General features: G+C 40.5%; 1 protein-coding gene and 1 long non-coding RNA gene across 4 annotated transcripts in view; one reads left to right on the forward strand and one right to left on the reverse strand.

Moving 5' to 3' along the window:
* Nucleotides 1–16,678, forward strand: part of LOC135981417 (uncharacterized) — a 61,511-nt gene extending 44,833 nt beyond the window's left edge. For all 3 annotated transcript variants that reach the window (XR_010598409.1, XR_010598410.1, XR_010598411.1), the window contains one exon: nt 13,001–16,678. This is a non-coding gene — a long non-coding RNA (uncharacterized LOC135981417). The remainder of the gene's footprint in view (nt 1–13,000) is intronic.
* Nucleotides 1–22,323, reverse strand: part of EGFR (epidermal growth factor receptor) — a 225,145-nt gene that overhangs the window by 175,676 nt on the left and 27,146 nt on the right. The window lies entirely within an intron of this gene.

The raw sequence follows: 22,323 nt of genomic DNA on the forward strand, positions 1-22,323 counted from the left end.
ATTATCTACGCCTCCCTGGAATTTAGGCAGCCAATTGTGTTGCACTACGATAAATTATAAGGTGGCTTTATTAGATGGATATGTCAGTGACTAGGCTGGGGAAAATTTTGAACTTGGGGAACCAAATGCAAAAGTGTCCTCTATTAACACACTGGGCTGCCTAGCCATCAATTTCTTTGTTCTCATTGTGAAGAACAAATAGCAGCTAGAATGCTAAAAGGTCATTAGTAAGTTAAAATTGTTGTCTGTGGAGTTCTCTGGTCAGATATAATATGATTTAACAGCTATTCCACAACCTGAAACTATTGTACTCCCTTTGATAGTTTATGGGAAGGTATTTTTGGAAAGCAAGCAGCTATGGATGATCATATGAGAGACTAGGGAAAAATTATGACAACAAGTATTACAGAAACCATGAATTCCAATAATATAATAGCAAACTTCTCTTTCAATATTATTTAGCTGACCCTTGCTAGTCCGAGTGTCAGGGTAATGCCTGTGGGCATGGGTCAGCTGTTCAGTGTCTGGGCCAAAGACAGGTCCAGGACCAGGCCAGGTCAAAACCACAGAGTCCATTACTAAATTGAGAGCATAAGACAAGAATCAGGTTCAGGCTAGGCTGGGTCTTTCACCAGGGTCAGCAATCATCCTACGCCAACAACAGTAAACCAAGATCAGGGTCGAGAGTCAGGAATCCAGGCGAGTCACAGCGAAGAGTGGCATGCAGGGTCTGGGGCAGAAGCATACCAGGGATCTGCATTGCTCAGACAACTCCCAGAAATGGCTGGTTTATATGGAGACTGTGAGCTAATCAGGGAATCACAGGGCTGTTGCTCATACTTCTTAGGGTTTAGACTCTCTCCATACTTCTCAGTGACAACCCTACCTAGGCCCTTGGTGAAGATGGGGAAGTGGCACCTGTCTTAGAACCTGTAGTTGCTGATTCTAGTCCTGGGGGATTCCTACATTGAGGCTCAATGAGACCTGCATCATTGTCTTCTGCCCATGTACCAGAAAAAAGCAAGCCGATCTTTTTGAGCCACACTGAATGATCACAAACACATTCCATATAGTTCAAAGAATGCCTCCAGTGACAAAGTGTAATTGGCTCGTACTTGAGTTTAGAATCTGGATAGAGTTTAGAACAAGGAAATTCCCCGCAGCTGTCTTTATGCAGTAAGTTCAGACTGCTGATTGCTTGAGCAATACTTGTCAGCAATAAAACTTTCCCACTGCAATAATAAAACAGCTATTTTCATTACCAAATCACATGCATATATGACTATACCAATCTCTTGAAGACAGGGCTTCAGACATGTTTGTACAGCACCTAGTACTCAAGAGACTCCTGATTGTGGCCTTTAGATACTACTGTAATAGTAATTAAATAATAATACATCAGGTAATGCACCCAGGAAAGTAAACGAAAAATGGGACTATGTGCCCCTTAGATGCTATATTAGGCAAGTCTCATTTTTCAGTTACATTCATTAAGTATGTGTGCAGAAAGATACTTTCTCGCTATTACTGTCATCTATTAGTCATGTTTTTGCCAAGCCCTGATCCTGCAAACCTTATGCATATGCATAGTCTTCTTGTCTTCAAGGATAAGCCCTATGCAGCAGATGTATTGTCTAATCTTCAATAGCCTTTAAGTACACACAGGATAGGCAAAAGCTGATCCAGGATTATATTATTTGTAAATAAACAGATAATACTTCCATGATGCATTCTAATTTCTACACTGTCTATAGAATTCAATTTTCCCATTATAGTTTCGTTTAAATGAATCCATCTCTTACATGAATGTTTAGTTTCCAATGAAGTCAATAGAAATTGCAACAACATGTGCACGCAAGGACATAATTTGGCCCTTATTACTACTATAATAGAATTTTAACTAATCTTTGCTTCACTATCCCATATATATTATAATCCCCAAAACACTGATCTCTCCCCATTTCTCAGGTCTGGTCTCTGATTTAAAGCCCAGAGAAGACTCCCATTGACCTCACAGGGTTTGGGCTCAGCTAAGCGAAGAGTCACCATAATGAACTTTCATTAGATTAGGACTTCATTATTTTTATAAAATATTCTACACTACATTTGTACATTATAAAGTATTACCATAAAAACCCTACAACTGTCATAAGTGAACAGGGTACATTTTTGATGCAGTAATATTGGTTCTCTGTTGAGTTTACTGAATTTTGCAAATTAGAAAGAGGGCCATTTGCCACACTTCTTCCACTGATTGCACAGAGATACAAAGTCAATGGTAAGCAATGTGATAGATATTGTAACTGCACGCAGTATCTTTGGGGGAACTTATTGCATTAAGCTTATGTATCACTGTTGCCCAGGGATTGCATTCTACTCCACAGCTCCTTCAGGTTCTAAAACAGTGGGGTGTGAGTAAGGTGATGGTGATTCACTAACATTGTAAATATTTTCTGAGGAGGTTCACATATACTGGTTCAAATTGGTTTTCCAGAGACTAGGAAGATAAAGAAAGGGCATGTGGCTTAAAAAGGCTGCATTTAAACCAGATCAGTGCCTTTGTTCTGATCCAGCAAATGGGCAGGATCTATTGTACAATGGCCTTCAACCCTTGCAGATGAGTTGGAAGGACTTTGGCCTACTAGGACCCATAAGACCGATGGGTGACCTCTGGTAAGCTTTTAATATGCATATAGGAACTTACATTGTTTCGTATGTGTTTTCTCTGTAATGCTTTTATCGTAAGAATAAATGCAGATAGCTGTGCAAAGGCGGTTGTTAACTCATGTACACTGTTGTAGCCCCTGGAGAGAGGTTAATCACAGGTGACGGACCCTGGGCAGACTTGCTGGGGAAACTACAGTGCGGCAAAGAGGGACTGTAAGTCTAAACCCCCAGTCTGGAAGGAGAGAGTGATAGAGGTCTCTGCCTAAGAGAGGTGCCAGCTGGGACTTGAAAACCTTAAGAGGGTGCCCTCGAGGAAGATGAAGAGGGGAGAATCAAAGGTGCAATTAACCCTGAATGTGACAAGCAAATGAACATTTGAAGGGCAGAGGATCAATATTTTCTTTGAGGAAGAGACGCTACACTGGCTGAACGTACATGGGATCAGTTTGGGCATCCCAAGTGAAGGATAAATATAGGTGTATGTCCTCCTTTTAGATACTCAAGATTACTGAAACAGAAGAAGAACAACTCAAGCCAGAAGGGAAAAAGCACAAACAATGACAACAACAAGTTGTTCTTCTGCCTTTCTGAATATGCCTGTCAAGATGAGACAACAACTAGTATAGGCATATTTTTCCCTAGGGAATAATGGTAATTTAAGTAGAATTGTTCTACAAATCTATTTACCGCAGCTATCAGAACTATCTAGGGGCTAGAACATTGCACTAGGCCATTCCATCAGATCAACATGAATCACATCAATCTAATTGAATGACTGCCAGTTAATAGCCTGTAGCCCAATTCAGCTATGCCCTTGTTAACCATAAAACATTTAAAAACCTGCTAATTGTTTGAAAGGTTTCACCAAGTGGGGGTGGGGTGGGGTGGGAGACAGGGCAGGACCATATATCGTGTGTTGATATTTAGCAGTCCAGTAAGATGAAACAGACAGAGATTGAGGTTCTTTTTAAATAAGAAAACATCCTTGAAATTAAAGAAGGGCTTACAGTAGGGAGAACACAGACCAGTTTTTGTCAGGATTGGCTGAATGACCAAACAATAATATCTGCAATTTCTCCAGGAGCTATTACATTTTGGTCAGTCCCCAAAGTTAATGTTCTGATCACCAATTTCCTGTTCTGAGAGTTCCCTGTTATACACTGACCCCATGTCAGTAACATCATTTACCAGTGTTTTACAGGGCCTGTCTATATTTGTACAGGACAAAGCACAAAGTGGCATCATTCTCGGTTGACTCCCTAGGCACAACTGTAATAAAAATGTATCATAATGTGGTGGGAAATGCAAGCCTGATTTTATTCAATGCTAAGCTCACCTGCCAGGGTACTTATTCTTTATTGACAGTGAAACATAAAATATTGAAAGCCTTAGGAAGCTGCACAGCATTGAAGAGAATCAAAATTTAGCATTTTTCCCCTCCTCAAGCAGACCTTATGCCCCAGCTCTGATCCGTATCAAAAGATGTCACCAGCCGAGCACATGCAGCAATGGACTGATGGAGAAATTGGTGATTATGGAACTGCAAATTTGGTACCTTCAAAAGGAAGAAACTAAACATACCTTGTCAAATGGATGAAGCAGATTTGGTTCTCAAACCCCTCAGATCTCAGGGAATTGTCTGGAGACTGGGACCATGCCTAGAGCGGTGATTAAAGCCCAAGTCCTACAAAAGTTTACACAGGTGCTTAACTTTAATGGGATTCCTCAAATGCTTAAAGCAAAGTATGTGTGTAAATGTTTGCGGGATTCGGGCCTAAGCGTTTAGCTTTATACTACTCAAAAAATGTAAAACGCCACATGAGTACTAAGTATTATTATTGCTTTGGTATGACTCTGACAGTGCTGTTAAATTCCGCTTTACAGTGAGACACATTTTAGTGTCATCTGGATCTCACAGCAAAGTAAATGGCATCAAAGAAAAGGTCAAAAAGAACAATGCTGTGAATGAAATGCTCCTTGAAGGCTAGAATTTAAACCATTTACTGCCCTGGCTCAGGGCATTGTCACCTGAGCCTAACTGCCTTTTCACAGGACAATAGCTTCCTTTGATAGGCTTTTTTGTATTTTTTGGAGGCACAACTCAGCACATTGAACCACTTGGATTTCTGAGGGTATTTTAAGCCTTCTAAAATATGTTGCTTCCAGAACCCTGTATCTGTAACAATGAAAAATAATGTGACTTTAACAGCTCTGAGATCAAAGTATTTCAAAAATCCCTTAAAGACTTGAAAGCAGAAACCTACATCTTCTCAGCCTCATTTACATATCTGGATTTTAGTCCCAGGGTTACATATTCAGTGCACTGCACCGGGATATTTGTGAAGACACCTATTAGCAATATTGGGAGTTGTGTGAATGTGGGAACTGTTTAGCTACCTGCAGCACAATTCAGTTGGGGAGGTGGGAGAGGGGAGAGCGGGGGAGAAGAGAGAAACAGTCTCCCAAGTGTTCATGCTGAATAGTACTGTAGACACAAATGCATAAATTATTCTTAGAAGGCTTCTAGAGATATGAGTGCTGTGGAACAAGAAATCAAATAAATTATGCAACATGAAAAACAATCTCAATATAAGAGTGTTACTGAGAGAACAATATGGTGTATAATTTCACTCCATTGCAACTGAGCATGCCATTTATAGACAAAATCTTCCCTGTCCACAGATTTTTGGAATATTAAGACTTAGGTCTTGTCCTCACAGCAAAGTTAACTCAAGTTATAACTCAAATGTTGTCCCTCACTGGCTCACTCAAGTCTCATCCACACATACATCCCTTAACTCAAATTTGGTGGTGCTTTTAACTTGATTTGGCTGGCCCATTGGGGGGATAGGCTAAAACTTGAATTCACATAACTTGTCAGCAGCTAAAAAGACCACTTTTCAGTGTGGACACAGGCTAACTCCACTCAAATGCCACTCTGATACCATCACAATCACTCTTGTGTGCCCAGAAAGGACAGACAAGTTCTTCCATTATTCACTGAGAAAGAATTCATAGAACAGCTCAGCTTACCGTAGTGCTAAGGACCATGGGTCGTGTCCCTAGAAGTCTCAGCACTACTTGATGAGTGTAGCACCAGTGTGAATAACAACAGTTGTAGTGTTATTTCACAGCATGACTGCTCTCACTTGAGCTAGGCTAACTGGAGAGCAGTAACTAGAGTGTAGATAACTTGTGTTGACTCTACAGTGAAGACATACCCATATTGAGCCAGGTAGAGGGTGGAGCATTGCCTTAGCTATGAAGTACTTTATTTTGAATCACAATTTTAATTTTTAGTAAAACCTACAGTAGTTTCTCATCAGCGCTTATGGAGAGCATGTGTGTCCTGTTTCTTTAAATCTGTAACACAAAGCCAGGCAGGAGGTGAGCCGAAGAATGTTCTAATCAGTTGTTCTTTGGTGAAACAGAGAGAAAGAGAAGCAAGCTTTAGGGTACGTCCAGCCTACCCACCGAATCGGTGGGTAGTAATCGATCTATCGGGGATTCCCGATCCCCGAACGCGCTCCCGTCGATTCCGGAACTCCACCAGGGCAAGTGGCGGTAGCGGAGTCGATGGGGGAGCCGCGGCCGTCGATCCCATGCCATGAGGACCCGAGGTAAGTCAAAATAAGATATGTCAACTTCACCTACGCTATTCCCGTAGCTGAAGTTGCTTATCTTACATCGACCTCCCTCCCGCCCCCACAGTGTAGACCAGCCCTCAGGATAATACTGTTTCCCTTAGCTTAATAAGTTTCCTTACATGGCGTTCGAAGATAATGACTCTTTACTATTGTTACATGACAATTATTAAGAACAATTTTTATTTATATAACAGCTCTTAACCTGAGAGATCTGAAAGGGCTTTACAAAGTATGGGCCAATTTTCAAATTTAGGAATATGCATGTACAAATCTGATGTTTGCATGTGCACATAGCAACTTAGGTGTCCAAAGAAGTCATATGCTTTGGTGCCTACATTGTGCAATGTTTAGAAAAATCTTAGGGCTTGATAAGAAAGATATACTACAAAGGCCTGGCCTAGACTTGAAAGTTATATCAATTGGGTGAGTGAAAAATCCACCTCTGAATGATGTAGCTAAGCCGACATAATCCCAGTGTAGACACAGCAATGTAACTAATGTCGTTTGGGAGGTGGTGTTGCTACACCTCTTCTGTTGGCTAGGCTGCATCTACAGTACAGGGTGATGCCACCATAATGTGGTCCTGGTCCACAACTAGGGGTCCTAGGTACAATGGTAATACAAACAAATAAATAATAAATAATAATAATTAATAAATTACACACATTCATATGCATATACTTCACTTAATTGGGGCATGCTTAATTATCACTTTTACCAGGACATCTCCTCAGGACAATTCACTTCATCCAGTGAGTGGGAATGACTGCTCACTCATCAGGACAATAATTAGCTTAAATTTTGTTTAATGGCAAAGTGCATCCACCCAGTGGCAAGTAGTAAAGTGTGGTTTCACCAGATAGTAAACAGGTGTGAAATTCCAAATTCTGGTCTTTAAATTGGGAAGAATTCACCAAATGAATATTAAAAGTAAGAAATAAATATCAGATAAAGATCAAATGTAGTGTGGCTCATTCGTAAAATGTTTTCTAAATGAAAATGGTCCTCTTGGCCAATACAGTGCCCCAGTGCTAGCCCAAGGCAACAGGAAGGAATCCTCCACTCAGGCTGCTGAGAAGCTATGGAACTCCTTTAAGTGTAATGGCTGAAGCAGCCTTCTTTGACCCTAAAGCACCCGATATACAGGAGACTTGGGGAAACTTGTTGCCTACTTTCTGTCACATCATTGTAAATAAACTGGAAGAAAATTCATCTTCCAGCAAATCTGACTGACAGCTAGCACAAAGAGAGACAAGATGGGTGAGGTAATATCTTTTATTGCAGTGGTTCTCAACCAGGGGTACGCATACCCCTGGGGGTACATCAAGTCATCTAGATATTTGTCTGGTTTTACAACAGCCACATAAAAAGTACTAGCGAAGTCAGTACAAACTAAAATTTCATACAGACAATGACTATGCATTGAAATATAAGTACAATATTTATATTCCAATTGATTTATTTCATAATGATATGGTCAAAATGAGAAAGTAAGCAATTGTTCAGTAATTGTGTACTGTATTTTGTACTTTTGTATTTTATGTCTGATTTTATAAGCAAGTAGTTTTTAATTGAGGTGTAACTTGGGGTTACGCAAGACAATTCAGACTCCTGAAAGGAGTATAGTAGTCTGGAAAGGTTGAGAGCCACAGTTTTATTGGAACAGCTTTTGTCGGTGAGAAAGACAAGCTTTCGAGGCACAACAGCATACAGCTAGTATAAACACATACAAAATCCTGCAATCTTTACTCAGCTGAAATTGCCCAGGAAGTCAATAGGAGCAAGTAAGAATGGCAGGAACCGGCCCTATTAAATCAGGTTTTGGACCCACCTATGCTACTCTCTCTTGCAATCTGTGAATAATAGAAAATTTACAAATAATTAAGAGTTCAAGGCCACTACTACTTCATTTTTACTACTCTAACCAGTGGTGCTGGAACAATTTTTATAGTGGGGGTGCTGAAGGTGGAAACCACGTATTTGGGTTGTTATTACTACACCTCTACCCCGATATAACGCTGTCCTTGGGAGCCAAAAAATCTTACCGCATTAAAGGTGAAACTGTGTTATATCAAACTTGCTTTGATCCGCCGGTGCGCGCAGCCCCGCCCCCCCGGAGCGCTGCATTACCGCGTTATAGCTGAATTCGTGTTATATCGGGTTGGGTTATATCGGGGTAGAGGTGTACTTAAAGCCAGGGGTGCAGCAGCCCCCCAGAACCGCTAGTTCCAGCACCAATGACTAACCGGCATATAAACTCAGATACCATACTCAGTAAAATAAACCCTGAAGGTGCATGCAGAGCTATTTCACATTCTGTAGGACACCCTGTTTTTAGTTTAAAATGAGCTCTTTGGATAGATCTTCAATAATTAAGGGAAACCGAAATCAGAACATTTGCAGTTGACCAGAATCCAAACAACCCTGCCTCATTCTTCATGAGCTCTTTTGATCGGTCCCAATTGCCACCTCAGAACAAGCAAGGCAATCAAACTATTGTTTTCAGTGTAGAATATAGTGCTATTATAAAAGACATGAAAAATAATCAGATAAAGGTGGTAATTCATTCTGACAAATCTAAACCGCTCAGAGTTCACAGTCATGATTTATTGCTTAGGTGAATTGCTCCTATATGTTCTGTTCGACTTGCATTTATCTGAAATGCTAAGTATGAGTTACTATAACAAAGAAGTGGTAAACCTCTGCAAGTACAGAAGTGTTCAGAAGCCAGGAACAGAAGAATTCAATCTACTCTCACCTAAAATAAATTAACTAATTTCTACAACAAACTTACATTTGCAAAGTCTGAATATCAGGCTTATTTTCCTTCAGTATCATTCTAGAATTTATTGAGGACATATTGAATCACTGCTAAAAAGCAATTAACTTTGCCATTTTTTGTTAATAATTTTAAATTTATGGATTTCTTAAGCCCACCAGGAAAATGAGAAGTAGGGGTCATACAATCACGCTGAAATTTATTTTTTACCTATTGACTTTCAAAACCACAAGTTTCCAGCAGACATGCCACCACATACCACATTTACAAGTCATGCAGGACACATGCATGTATACATTGTTGGTGTATTAGTAATGAGTCTGTAGAATGGTGTCCATTTTGTGTTCCAGAAAAACATTTTGAGGGACAGGTGTGTTCCTAAAGGAGAACAAAACAATGATGTGTTTTAATTTCTGGATATCACTTGCATCTAAATGCCTTGCCCACAGTGAGGACAGAACTAAAAAAAAAAAAAAAGACATTCTTATGTCAGAATAAGTGTCCACATAGACCTGGGTTAAATTCAGTCTTTAGTTTATACCAGTAGAACTTTCCTATGTAGACAAGTGCTTAATAGCAAGATTCAGCTGTAATTACTGAAGCTCTGTGGGTAGGTAAGTCTACAGAGACTGCATGAACTTGACGCTCATGACATAGAGCAGTGAGTAGTAGTTTCACCAACTAACAAATTAACAATACAGGAAAAATGAGCAAAAAATGTGTTTATTCTAGATCAAGGGTTCCCAAACTTGGTTCGCGGTTTGTTCAGGGTAAGCACCTGGCAGGCTGTGAGACACTTTGTTTACCTGAGCATCCACAGGTATGGCCGCTCGCAGCTCCCAATGGCCGCAGTTCACCATTCCTGGCCAATGGGAGCTGCGGGAAGCGATGGTTCAGCCCATGCCACTTCCTGCAGCTCCCATTGGCCGGGAGCAGCGAACTGCGGCCACTGGGAGCTCCAAGCAGCCATACCCACGGATGCTCAGGTAAACAAAGTGTCTCGCGGCCCACGAGGAGTTTACCCTGAACACCGAGAACCAAGTTTGGGAACCCCTGAACTAGATTTTCATATAAGCATTAGTGGTTCTATTTAGTTAACCTGCATTTTTTGTTTCCTTTGTAAACCTTACAGAGGTGTTCCACATGGTGGAACAGAACAACTTTGTTTAGTATTTGAGGCAAAGAACAAATGTTTATTAACCAAAAGAAAACAATTCTTGCTCAAATATGGCCTCGCATGCACAAATATGATGAAAGTCACCACTCCAAACTTCTATATTAATCAGATTGAATTCTTCATTAGAAAGAAAGAGAGGGGTCTGGTCTGCCCTCTCTCACCACCTTCACCACAGCTTTTCCTTTCTAAATGTTTCTATGAATGACAGTTTTTCCATACTAGTTTAATCAATCTGTCATTTATACCTTTAGTCATTTACTAGTTATGCCACAGCCTCCATGAAAAAGGGTCTGTTTTCATTATTAAACATATGGCTTCCTAATCACTTTGTGCACTCAATTTGCATTCCTTCTTCTAGCTTTTTAAACACCTGAAAATACAATATCCTCCTATCTTAAGGGTATCATTAAAAGGTGAATTTAAAATGTTTTTTTTTTAAACAAATATATTAAACTGAGAACTATTTAAGATCCCAAAGCTTTAACAAAGCACAGGTGTAAAATTAGCATGTGATCTGGATTTACTCCATATGTGAAACCAGCCTAAATTTCAGGATGCAGCACAGCTGCAGAAACAAGTCTTTGAAACTGCAAATAGTATAATTTTTAAAATGAGCTGAAAGACTGTCTGCCAAAGCCCAAGTTTCAGGTTCTCAGTTACCACTCTCCTTGTTTAATAAATTGTAATATAACAAGCAGTCTTTTCACTGGGACAAGCAGTTACACATTCCAGAGGGAGATAAATATCTAGGGCCCCAATTCAGCAAGGTACAGGAGCGCGAACATAACATATTGAATACACACATAACGTACTAAGTATGAGAAGTCCTGCTGAAGTCAATGAGACTATGTACGTACTTAAGTACTTGCTGAACAAGGCCCTAAATGCATTACCATACATCACTCTCTCAGATGCAAGCAGGTGTTTCTATGAAACTCTCTCTCTGCCCTGTGTGCAAAATAAAATAGATCTATAATTAGAGAAAAGTCGAGGGAGAAGGCAGTATTAACTTCTATATTTTGGTTTAAAATTATTAAGACTTCTCTTCAAAAGGCACCTGCTGCCATAGATCTACCACAGCTCTGGATGCTATAACCATTGGCTAAAGCAGGAGCTACGGCATCATCATCATCCATTAACTGGAACCAAAACAGTCTCTAAAGCAGGGGTTCTCAACCTTTTTCTTTCTGAACCCCCTTCCCCCCCCCCCCCCCCCCGTGCTATAAAAACTCCACGGCCCAGCTGTGCCACAACAACTGTTTTTCTGCATATAAAAGCCAGGGCCACCATTAGGGGGTAGCAAGGAGGGCAATTGCCATAGAGGGCAGCACAAAGCTAAGTTGCTCGGGCTTCGGCTTCAGCCTCAGGTGGTGGGGCTCTGGTCCCTGGGCTGCAGATGGTGGGCCTTTGGCTTTCTGCCCTGGGCCCTAGCGAGTCTAATACCAGCCATACTTGGCAGATCCCCTGAAACCTGGTCACGGCCCCCCAAGGGGCCATGGACCCCTGGCGGTCCGCAGACTATTTTTAAGATTGTTAAAGGGATCCATCCGACAAAACCACTGCTTAAGAGGCTCTAAAAGTCAGTTTCCCTCCTACAGTAGATCATGCAGGAGCTCCCTAGGGGTTGCTGTGCTGCTGATCTCAGCTATTGCTGCACTACATCTGCACTCTTGGTGGACAGTTACCTCTTCCTCCAACCATAACAAACCCCCTTCATTTCCAATATATGGTTTTACTAGTATCTCCTCCTGTTGGCTTTAAACTTTTTTTTAAGAAAACAAGTTTGGGAAAATTATTGTTCCAACGGGGGCACAGGGCCAAGCCTACTTAAGTATTCAGATCAGTCCCATACACTCTGGGGAGGATAAAAAATAATTAAGTCCTTTTTTGCAGCAGTATCTCTAATTAATATTTTCTCTTGTCCGCCCCACCCCACTTTGTGGCAGAGAAGCAGCAGCCTCAGTTTTAAATGGTGCAAGTACAGATGTGCAATGTTTCTCATAGATAAAGCACAACCAGCGCATTAGGGTGGTGCACGAGTGGCTGCACTGTGCTGGCTGCACCCAGATGTTCACCCTGGGACCTACTACCTGCAGAAACAGCTTAAGCTGCTTCTGGCCCTTACCATAAGCCTGACGTTGGACTAGAAGGCCAGGAAGACAAAGCCTTGAGTAAGCCCACACTTGTCAGTGAATTTTCCATAACCAGAGTCTGTTTGGTAGCATTGACATGGAGCTCTGTCAGAGCTTAAATGGATGGAGAGCAGGACACTTAATAAAAGGTTCAGTGCAGGTATAAAGTATTTCACAATTAAACAGAACAAAATTATTGAGATAACCCACATCCTTATCAGTTACGCTGACAATTTTATTACAGGATATTTATTTACCTATCAGAAGTGCAATCCTTGGCACAAAAAGCCAGGTCACTCTTTTAATTAACTATATTTTTTCAGGGACAAGAGAGAAAAGCCAGTAACTCTCCCAGAGAACTGAGATTCCTCCTGACTTCCCCCTCTCCCCTGTTAATTAAGAAAATGATTACAGTATTTCCTTTCACAGTGGACTTCAGAAGGAGTCCATTACTCCAGGGCAGGTATTTTGAAAAACCTAAAGATGGCGCTTTCTGCTGATAGAGTAGCTGTGTTATGGTGAGGGATGTTTGGCAGATTCCACACATCACAACAGCAGTCCCTAAAGGAACATAAAGAATACTTTTTTGTTTTTACAGACGCTTCTGGCAAGACTGGCAGAACACATGGGTTTGGCTCTCACATCCACCCTCTTCCAAATATGGGACTTTTTTACCGGTCCACAATGCTGATTATTGGCTGCCAGTCCTACACAGGCAAGTACCAATCTGAAATGTGGAAGAAGGCCCACAAATCTGTCAATTCTCTGTCCAAAGATATATGGATATAAATCAAACATGTTATCTACAAGAGCTCGGAGACATACCATCAACACGTTAGGACAGCCTTTGATGTATCTGATGTTTGAGCAAGAACAGCTGCCTCTGGGAAAGATGCATGCCAACTTGCACAGCTGCAAGCATCCAGTCTTCATTATGGAAGTGCAGAAGAAGCTCAAGGACTTGCCAAGACAGTGAGAAACCATTATGGGAAAGGTTAATTTCACCAAAGCCAAGATAATGGAAGACACCTTTCATTTCCCAAGGTCGGTCTGGCAGCCCTTTCTCTTATCCAACAGTGGGAGAAGGGAAAGGCACTAGTCAAGAAGACTGTATATGTTTTTGGGTCAGACTACAAGGTTGCTCAGTATTGCTATAGTAAGGGTGCTCAGCTTCCCTCCTAAAAGAGCCGAAGGGAAGTACTTCCTTCTAAGCCCCTTCATGTTTTTAAAAGACTCTGACAGAAACAGCTACTCGACCAGCAATTCCTTTTAGAGGACTTTTCTGTGAAAGGGAGACTAGAGATCCTTTACTGGCAGAGACTTGGCCATATGAGTCCTCAGCATTGTCAAGTGAAGCTACAGGATTCAACAAATTTTTCCAAAGTGCTCCCCGTGGAGGGTCACATGAGACAACTTCAGTGGACCCTCCGTAATGTCAGTGGTCACATGCATAACCATCTCTCACAGATGAAAAATGATGTCTGACGCTGCAGTGGTGACTGTTCAGGAGCAATCTGAACTTCAGAAGGGACATCCAAATTCCTCCTATCCAAAATATAGGAATCACAGATACATTTTGCCTGAAAAAATAAGCCCACATTAAAGGGACCACACCCAAGATACTGATTTACTCTGTTTAGGAACAGCATGTGCATGTAAGTTTTCTGGAGATGAGAGAGGTCCTGGATGCACTAAGAGGAGTCAGATGTGGCATTACAAACCATAGCCCTGATTCAAATGACAGACAATTATGTTTTACATCAGCAAGCAGGAAGGTAACAAAATCATTCATCCTGTGTGGGAAAGCCTGCAGGTGTGGAACTGGGGAGTGCCCTACTAGATGACATCTTTGTTGCCACATAGCTGTCAGGAAAGAATAACACTCTCACAGACAGGCCAAGCTAATTAATAACATTCCTTGAATCAGGTAATGGTGGCCCTGATTTCTCCAAAGAGCTCCCTCTTTCTGGAGGCAAATATACTTCTCACTGCTGTCCCAGTGCAATCCCATCAGACAAAGCACTTGACTCATGATCCTTGCCAACACAGCTTCTATCTAGAACATAAGAACAGTCATTCTGGGTCAAACTAACAATCCATCTAGCCCAGTGTCCTGTTTGCCTCTCTCCATTGTGAAAACTGACCATTGTTTTCATATTCCATAGGCCATATTCCTAGCCCTGGTTTCCTGTCTTTTAACTAGTTACAGATCCATGAGAGGACCTTTCTTATTATTCCATGTCTACTTAATTTCCTTAAGAGACTTTGGTGAGGGAACTTGTCAAAGAGTTTCTGAAAATCCAAGCACATTACATTCACTTGATCACCCTTATTCACATGCTTGTTGACATACTCAGAATTCTAATAGATTGAGGCATGACTTACCTTTATGAAAGCCTTGTTGACTCTTCCCCAACACATGGGGGTTATCTACGTGTTTGATAATTCTGTTCTTCACTATAATTTTTACAAATTTGCCTAATGCTGAAGTTAGGCATACTGGCCTGTAATTGCGAGGATTGCCTCTGGAGCTCTTTTTAAAAAAATCAGCATTACATTATCTGTCTTCAAGTCATCTGGCATAGAGGCTTGTTTCAGCAATAGCTACATACCACAGTTACTAGTTCTGCAATTTCATATTGGAGCTCCTTCAGAACTCTTGGGTGAATATCATGTGATCCTGGTGTCTTACTGCTGTTTAATTCATTAATTTGTTCTAAAACCTCTTCTCTTCTCTTCTACTTATGCCTCGGAAGACTGATGTTGAAAGATCTGGTGTCTCCAGGAAGCTGCCTGAGGTCCTCCCAAATGGCAGAAAGGAGTATACCAAAAGAAAAAACTTGGATGCCTGGTGTGAAAAGTCTATCATTGACCATTTCAAATGTGCCCCACAAAAATCACGTCATGACCTGCGTCAGCTGTCAGAGTCTTGCTTACATCTGGCAGCTATTTTTCATGAGTTTATCTGCAGCTGCTAGTCATATAGTACAGAAGATACTTATTGTAGTATAATCTCTATTTAAGAAACCCCCTTTGTAAAGATCTAGTGTGGCTCTCATTGCCTGCAAGCTGAAGTTCTCCCATGGAAGGTAATTTACTGGTAGCAGTGACTTCACCCCAGAGAGTGAGCAAGCTTCAGGCCTTAGTAACTGATCCACCTCACTCTAAATAAAGTTGTGCAATAGATACATCTGCAATTCCTCTGAAAGGTGGTGTCAGAATTCCATTTTAATTCATCAATCATCCTTCCAACATTTTCCTTATACTCATATGTCTACTCTAGTCAGGCTCCTCTCCACAAACCAGTGTGAAAAAGTCCCTAGAATTTTATCCAAGAAAGACTAAAGCTGTGTTTCGTTTCACACCTGTACGGTAAAAGAGAACTATGTCTAAATGACTGCTTGTCACATCGTTACATTTTGGCATCTTTGTAACTTCAAGGTCATGTCAAGGCATAATTGGTCTGAGTGATGCTTCTGTAGCAAACCTCTGTACAATTTCTATCCAGAATATTTATAGGGAAGCCATATGGTCTTTTCTGCACAACTTTCAAGAGCATTACCATGTGGTCTCGGTCTCACAAGAAGAAATAAGTTTGAGCTCACTGCTGTTACAGAATCCATTTTTAGGCTTACAAGGGCCATCTCTTCCAATACTAGTACTTTGGGGACATCTCTAGAATTGTTTGTTTATGTACTTGTGTGAGAGAAGATCTCTCAAGAAAAACACATTATTTCTGCCTATCCCACAAAAACATACTGAAAGCTCATAAGAAAGTTGCATTAAATTCACAAATTCTTCCTGCCTGACCAAATTTTTCATACTTGGGTGCCAAAAGTTGGGCTTCTAAGGCCATATCTAGGATTTTCAGCAGTGCAGAACACCCACAAGTCCCAACGATTTCTATGAAAATCAGGACATATACTCCAGGGCCTAACTTTAAACATCCAAGTTCAGCAGAGGGAAACAGACAAACGAACCATTTCTTTCAGGCCAATCCAAAACAACACCCACTCGTGGAACTCCCATTGATTTCAAATAATCTTCCCTGTGTGTAGAGGCTTACAGGGCTGGATCCTTTCCAGTGTACACTTCTTTGTTCTCTTCATTATACTATCAGTCTATGCAGTAACTATCAACACAGTTAAGTCAGCTCAACCAAAAATACCAACTGCTTCAAATTCTCTTGGCATACTTACCTTTACAAGTAATTTTAAAGAGTTGTATTCAATATAAATATTTAAATAGCTTTTTGGGATAAAAATGTTTTCCTAGACTTGCTGGGCTTTCTTATTTGATTTGAATTATTCTTGATTTGGAGTCACTTCTGACGCTTGTTTCTTTATTACATTACTTGGTTTATGAAACTTAAAAAAAATTCATGTAAAACAAAAAGTGAATGGGAAACACAAAATCTCTAGAACTTTCCCAAAACTCATCCTAATTTTCAGCCTATGACTGTGAACATGCAGGTAGATCGCTGTACCCAATAAATACAAGGGATCTCTACACAGGTGCAGGTTAGCTTGTGTGGAGCCATTGCAGGATCAGGGCCTAAAGCAGCTATTCTCTAGCACCTGAAAAGTTCAGGATCCATAAAGCACTTTCACAGGCAGAGAAAAATACATGGATTCATCACCAGAAAAAACAAAAGCATTTTTATGAGCAAGTTGTTACTTTTTCCATAGAACCTTTTAAACATTCAGAAGACTTGATGGGTCTTCTCATTGGTATCACCACTATCTCTGGGAGCTGATTAACTAACCTCCTTACAACAGCTTAAAGTGTCTTGAAGAAATGTTTACTCTGTCATTGCCTAGATTTTCATTAGTTCACAGGAGACGTTCAAGGAGTCAGATAGGTGGTTTAAAAAACTGGAAGGGAGCAGAGAGTGTCGACAATTGTTGCTACTTTCCTGGTATTCCATCTGAGAAATGTCTCTCCCTCCTGAACAGTGATCGTCCTGCCTCAGACCCACCTCAGTTTCCGATCATCTTTATTTGCACCCTGGGTAACTAGCCCACTGTAAGCGGATCTGATATCCTAAAGTATGTTTCTCTAGCTACTAGTTTTTTCTTCATCTTGAGATCCTCTGTCCTTTTGGAGGTATGGGCAAGTGTAACTGACATCAGCATATATGTCATATGCAACACTGGGTGATGCCAGGTCACTTATTATCTCTCCTTAGAAGTACTGAGATGTGCTCCCTCCAACGCAAGTGTATGTGGTTCAAGGTGCATTTTACCCAGCTATGGTCATATGGAAAATATCAATTTTTCCCCTCAAAGAACAAGTAACCCAACTGTTTACATGACCGTTCCAAAAGAAGTTTTTAAAACAATGAAAGCTCCAGATTTAATGATCATTCAGTTTTTTAAATCTGTGGTCTTGTTCTTTGCTTACGTATAAAGTCCTTGCATTTACTTATTGGACACTTTCTGTTCTTGTTTCTAAGAGCACATCTCCTCTGCCCCCGAGTTTGGCTACAGGGATGTGTGAACAGCAGTGTGCACCAGAGTACTTCACTGTAACTCTCCAGGATGGATGCTGAGGGCAAAAACTATAAGATTTCTAGTTCAGGACTATATTAATGTGAACTAAGAACTTTTTAGTTCTCACCCACAGCATCCGTACAGGGGAGTTACGGCACAGAACTTTAGTGTGCACTGCTATTCACACTCCTTAAGTCCAAACTGTGGGGCACGTAGACATAGCCTAAGACAGTGGTTCTCAACCTGTGGGTCAGGACCCCAAAGTGGGTCGCAACCCCATTTTAATGGGGTCACCAGGGTTGGCGTTATTTGCTGGGGCCTGGGGCCAAAGCCCAAGCCCTACCGCCTGGGGCCAAAGCCTGAGGGCTTTAGCCCTTGGTGGTGGGGTTCAGGTTACAGGCCCCCTGCCTGTGGCTGAAGCCCTGGGACTTTGGCTTTGCCCCCTGTCTTCCCCCGGCCTGGGGCACGAGGCTCGGGCTTTGGCTTTGTTCCCCCCACCTGGAGCGGCAGGGCTTGGGCAGGCTCAGGCTTCAGCCCCCCATCGGGGTCGTGTAATAATTTTTGTTGTCAGGAGAGGGTCACGGTGCAATAAAGTTTGAGAATCCCTGGCCTAAGATATTGCTGAGGATTACATTTCAATTATTACACTCCTGAAAAGGTGTTTACTTTTTATTCCTCATTATACAATGAATATAAAATGAAAATCAGATTTAGGAGTCCACCTATAAGGCCATTAGAAATTAGTCTCTTAATTTGTTCTTTATAACACATTTGGAATAGAAACCCTAGACACCACGAATGTTTCTAATGTAAAAAAGAAAAACCTTCCTTATTCAGATAGCTCTTTTCCTTCTACCAGAGAAACCACAGAACAATAATGAAAATAGTATTACTTTTTAGTGACATCCAAAGATGGATAAATACAATTCTCTAAACTCCCTCCCCCACTTCATGCTCACCCTCACACATGCACTGAGGTATCTGTACTCCTTTTAAAACACACACAGCATAAGAGACCCCCATGAACATACACACAAATGTTTAGCATTTATTCAAAATTATCTATCTTATGGTGATTGGCTCTTAATCTTCTGTGCTGAAGACAAGGAGCAAGGCAGATCCAATTACCCTCTTTTATTCTCTCATGTAAGCCCTTGGGGAAAATGAAGTCTCATCCTATTCTCCAGAAATGCACCCACGAGAGTGAGAGAAAGAGCACGTGCACCGGGAGGGAAGGGGGTAGAAGTCGCTAACACATTTCATTAGAATGGATGAAGCTTCTTATGCTGCTGGTAGCAATGAAGAGGATTTTAATTAACAATATGGCAAAGTAAGAACTGGTGGGTGTAGACAAATAAAGCAAGCAATTAATAAAAACTGAATGCAATAAGTACATTCATTGTAATTCATAAGTAAAATCACACACATACTTCCCCACCACCCTTGCCCAGTGGAAATCCAATTCTTTTTAAGCCCAGGAGCTTTTCTATTCCTCTGGAAATTTAGCAACTCATTCCATCTATGAGAAATAAGCCTACGATGTAAGCATCGGGAAGTTTATTTTCATTTCTCAGTGCAAACTGTTATGCAAGCAAGAGGGAGTAACTCCCTGCAAGTCTTTGCTTATTGTTAACATTTGATAAATTGCTAACATTTGATAAAGAAAGCTGTGTGAAAAAAATGTTGCTTCCCCCTTACTAGCTATGGCATAATATTCTATTCTTTTCACAAAGATTTAGGGAGCGGTGTATTTAAAGCTTTCCAAGTTTACTGGAACTGTTGCAGTGCCATGAAATTAAAAAAAAAAAAGTTTGCCATATACTAAATTTATGATGTTTCTACAGTGCAAAGGAGCCAGCTTTCTTGGTTAGTTAGACCCCTAAAATTCCTTTATAAACAAAAGGTTTGATGGGAAGGTATAATTAAGAATTCATAAAATTTCCCTTGCTTTCACTTGGAAAGCTTTCAGGTTGAATGATCTACTGTAGGTGTGGCCCAAAATGCTGGCAGGTGAAAGAGAGCAAGAGAGAAGCATTTTTGTACAGACAAATGTACTTTGCCATATAATACAACTATAAAAAGTTAAAATATGGTCCCAGAAATGACCTGCATTATGCAATTATATAGTTGTGATTGACTCAATAGGCATAATATAATGTACACACGTTGGTAAAACTTATCAAAACCACAGTGAACTGTGAAGTATAAAAGAAAAATCACGAGATTCTTTCTTTAGGCACACACAAAATCATTCTGTTTCTCACCATGGCACAAAGGGAACTCTTCATGTAGTCATGGTTCCATACTGTAGTTTAGATTAAGGCCTGGTATAAATGAGAAATGCTGATTTGTGGATTGTTCACTTTGTTATAATTTTCCAAGAGTAATAACCTGCAGGGAACAGTCAAGTTAATACAACATTTCAACTCAGAAATTGGCCTGAATGCAGCCGATGGGGTGTATAGAATGAGAGCCCGTCTGCTGATAAAATGTTATTGCAGGACGTAGAGGCTAAGGAGCTCCTCTTATTTTCCATCCTAAAATGTAACCTTAGACTAATGAAATTTGGGCTAATAGTTCTCTGGAATTGTAATACACTGTATGTTTTACTCTATTTTTAAAAATGGGCTGTAGTTTATAACCTGTCATTCAGCCATTAGGCAACCATATGGATAGCATTTTGTCTAGTTTATTCTCAAAGGTAAAGGCCTGTGATCTGCCAGAAGATGCAAGTCCCACCAGTTATTTTTAAGCTTAAAATCACTGTGCAATAAAACTGTATACTGCTCAGTTTATGCAGAATGGAAGCATAATTTATGTCAGCTAATGACTTCCAACAAATGTATTTGTCTATCTTCTTTGCATACTCACAGACTGTGCAATGTAACTACACTTTTCCCCAAAGTTCCCTACTTCAGACCGGGCAAATAAATTATATTGAAATGTGAAAACAATAATAATGAATAAGACAAAAATTGGTATTGAGCAACTGAATTGAAAAATCTAAAGTGTTAAAGAAGCTGCTGCTCTGTTCCAAGAATTAGATGAGAACAGCAGATGTGTACTACTGAAGCTATCCTCCTCCTCCTCCCTTTCCCAAACAGTTCAGCAAACACCTTTAACACTCAGCATTCCCTTCACTTCCACCTAGGGTGAGCAGATGTCCTGATTTTATAGGGACAGTCCCGATATTTGGGGCTTTTTCTTTTCAGGCTCCTATTACCCCCCACTCCCTGTCCCAATTTTTCACACTTGCTGTCTGGTCACCCTACTTCCATCAGCTCAAATAAGGTTAAATGTTTATAGAAACTAAGGTGAAGTCTGAGATAAACAGGAATCCATGGTGAAAAATAATGGTCATAGTCTTGATATCTTTATTCAGACAAAACTCCATCTGAAGTCAATGGCAGTTTTGGGCCACTGTGTTTTATGCTAAATTTCAAATATCCGAATCAAGCAAATACACTGCCAGTAATTTATTATTGCATGGAACTGGTGTTACTTGTGTGGCAACCACCATCTTGGTTGACACTGGGGATTAAACTGGGGACATCAAGAAGTCGAAGTATGAGTATCCGCACCTTGAGTTTAAGAACCAGGTTCTTAAACTGAGAGCTGTAAAAGACCCACATACTCTGTGGACTGGGCACAGCGGAAGGCATAATACCCACTAATGAGTAGATTATACTTGCACCTGTAGGAACTCCAGAATTTACCAATATGCAGATACATGTTACAACTGTTGTACTGTTACCTGGATACATAAAAGTGTTACTGCATTCACAACAGAACTATCTGACATCCGATATAACATAGGAGGTTTCAAAACTTATTCACAGTGGTAAATCAACACAGACTATGATTCTGGGATAGTTTTCTGCCCATTACTACTAAACTGTGCATTGGAAGACACTTAAAAAAATTACACACATGCATACACACAGTACAGGCAATCCACTAATGCATATTTTGCTGCCTCTTCATAATTTTGCTATGTAAATAATCATTAAACAGCATTTTTTAAAAAAATCTAGATGTTACTCTCTAATTTAGGATTTTTAACCTAACAGTCTAGCCAATTTATTATACCGGAATAGGATTGAGCATTTGATCACAAAGGCACACTGTATATTTTCAAAGATGGACATTTAACAAGGTGAGTGATTTCTTAACAACAAGAGTTCCACACAAAGTGAAAATTAGAGGCTTTAGAAAAGTGAGAATATGATTTCAGAGGCCTAGGTGACAATAATCACAAATAAGACTATCCTATTTCCCCCCATCCTCGACAAAAAAAAGCTTTCCATTCCTACTCCCGCAAATGAATAGATATGAAACTGGTAACCAGATATTAGCAAGGGCAATGAAAAGAAAGATTTCTCGGGACCATATATTGCACTGCTCTTGATCCAAACACACAGCTTCCATC

Source organism: Chrysemys picta, chromosome 2 (genome assembly GCF_011386835.1).
Source record: "Chrysemys picta bellii isolate R12L10 chromosome 2, ASM1138683v2, whole genome shotgun sequence".
NCBI classification, from domain to species: Eukaryota; Metazoa; Chordata; order Testudines; family Emydidae; genus Chrysemys; species Chrysemys picta.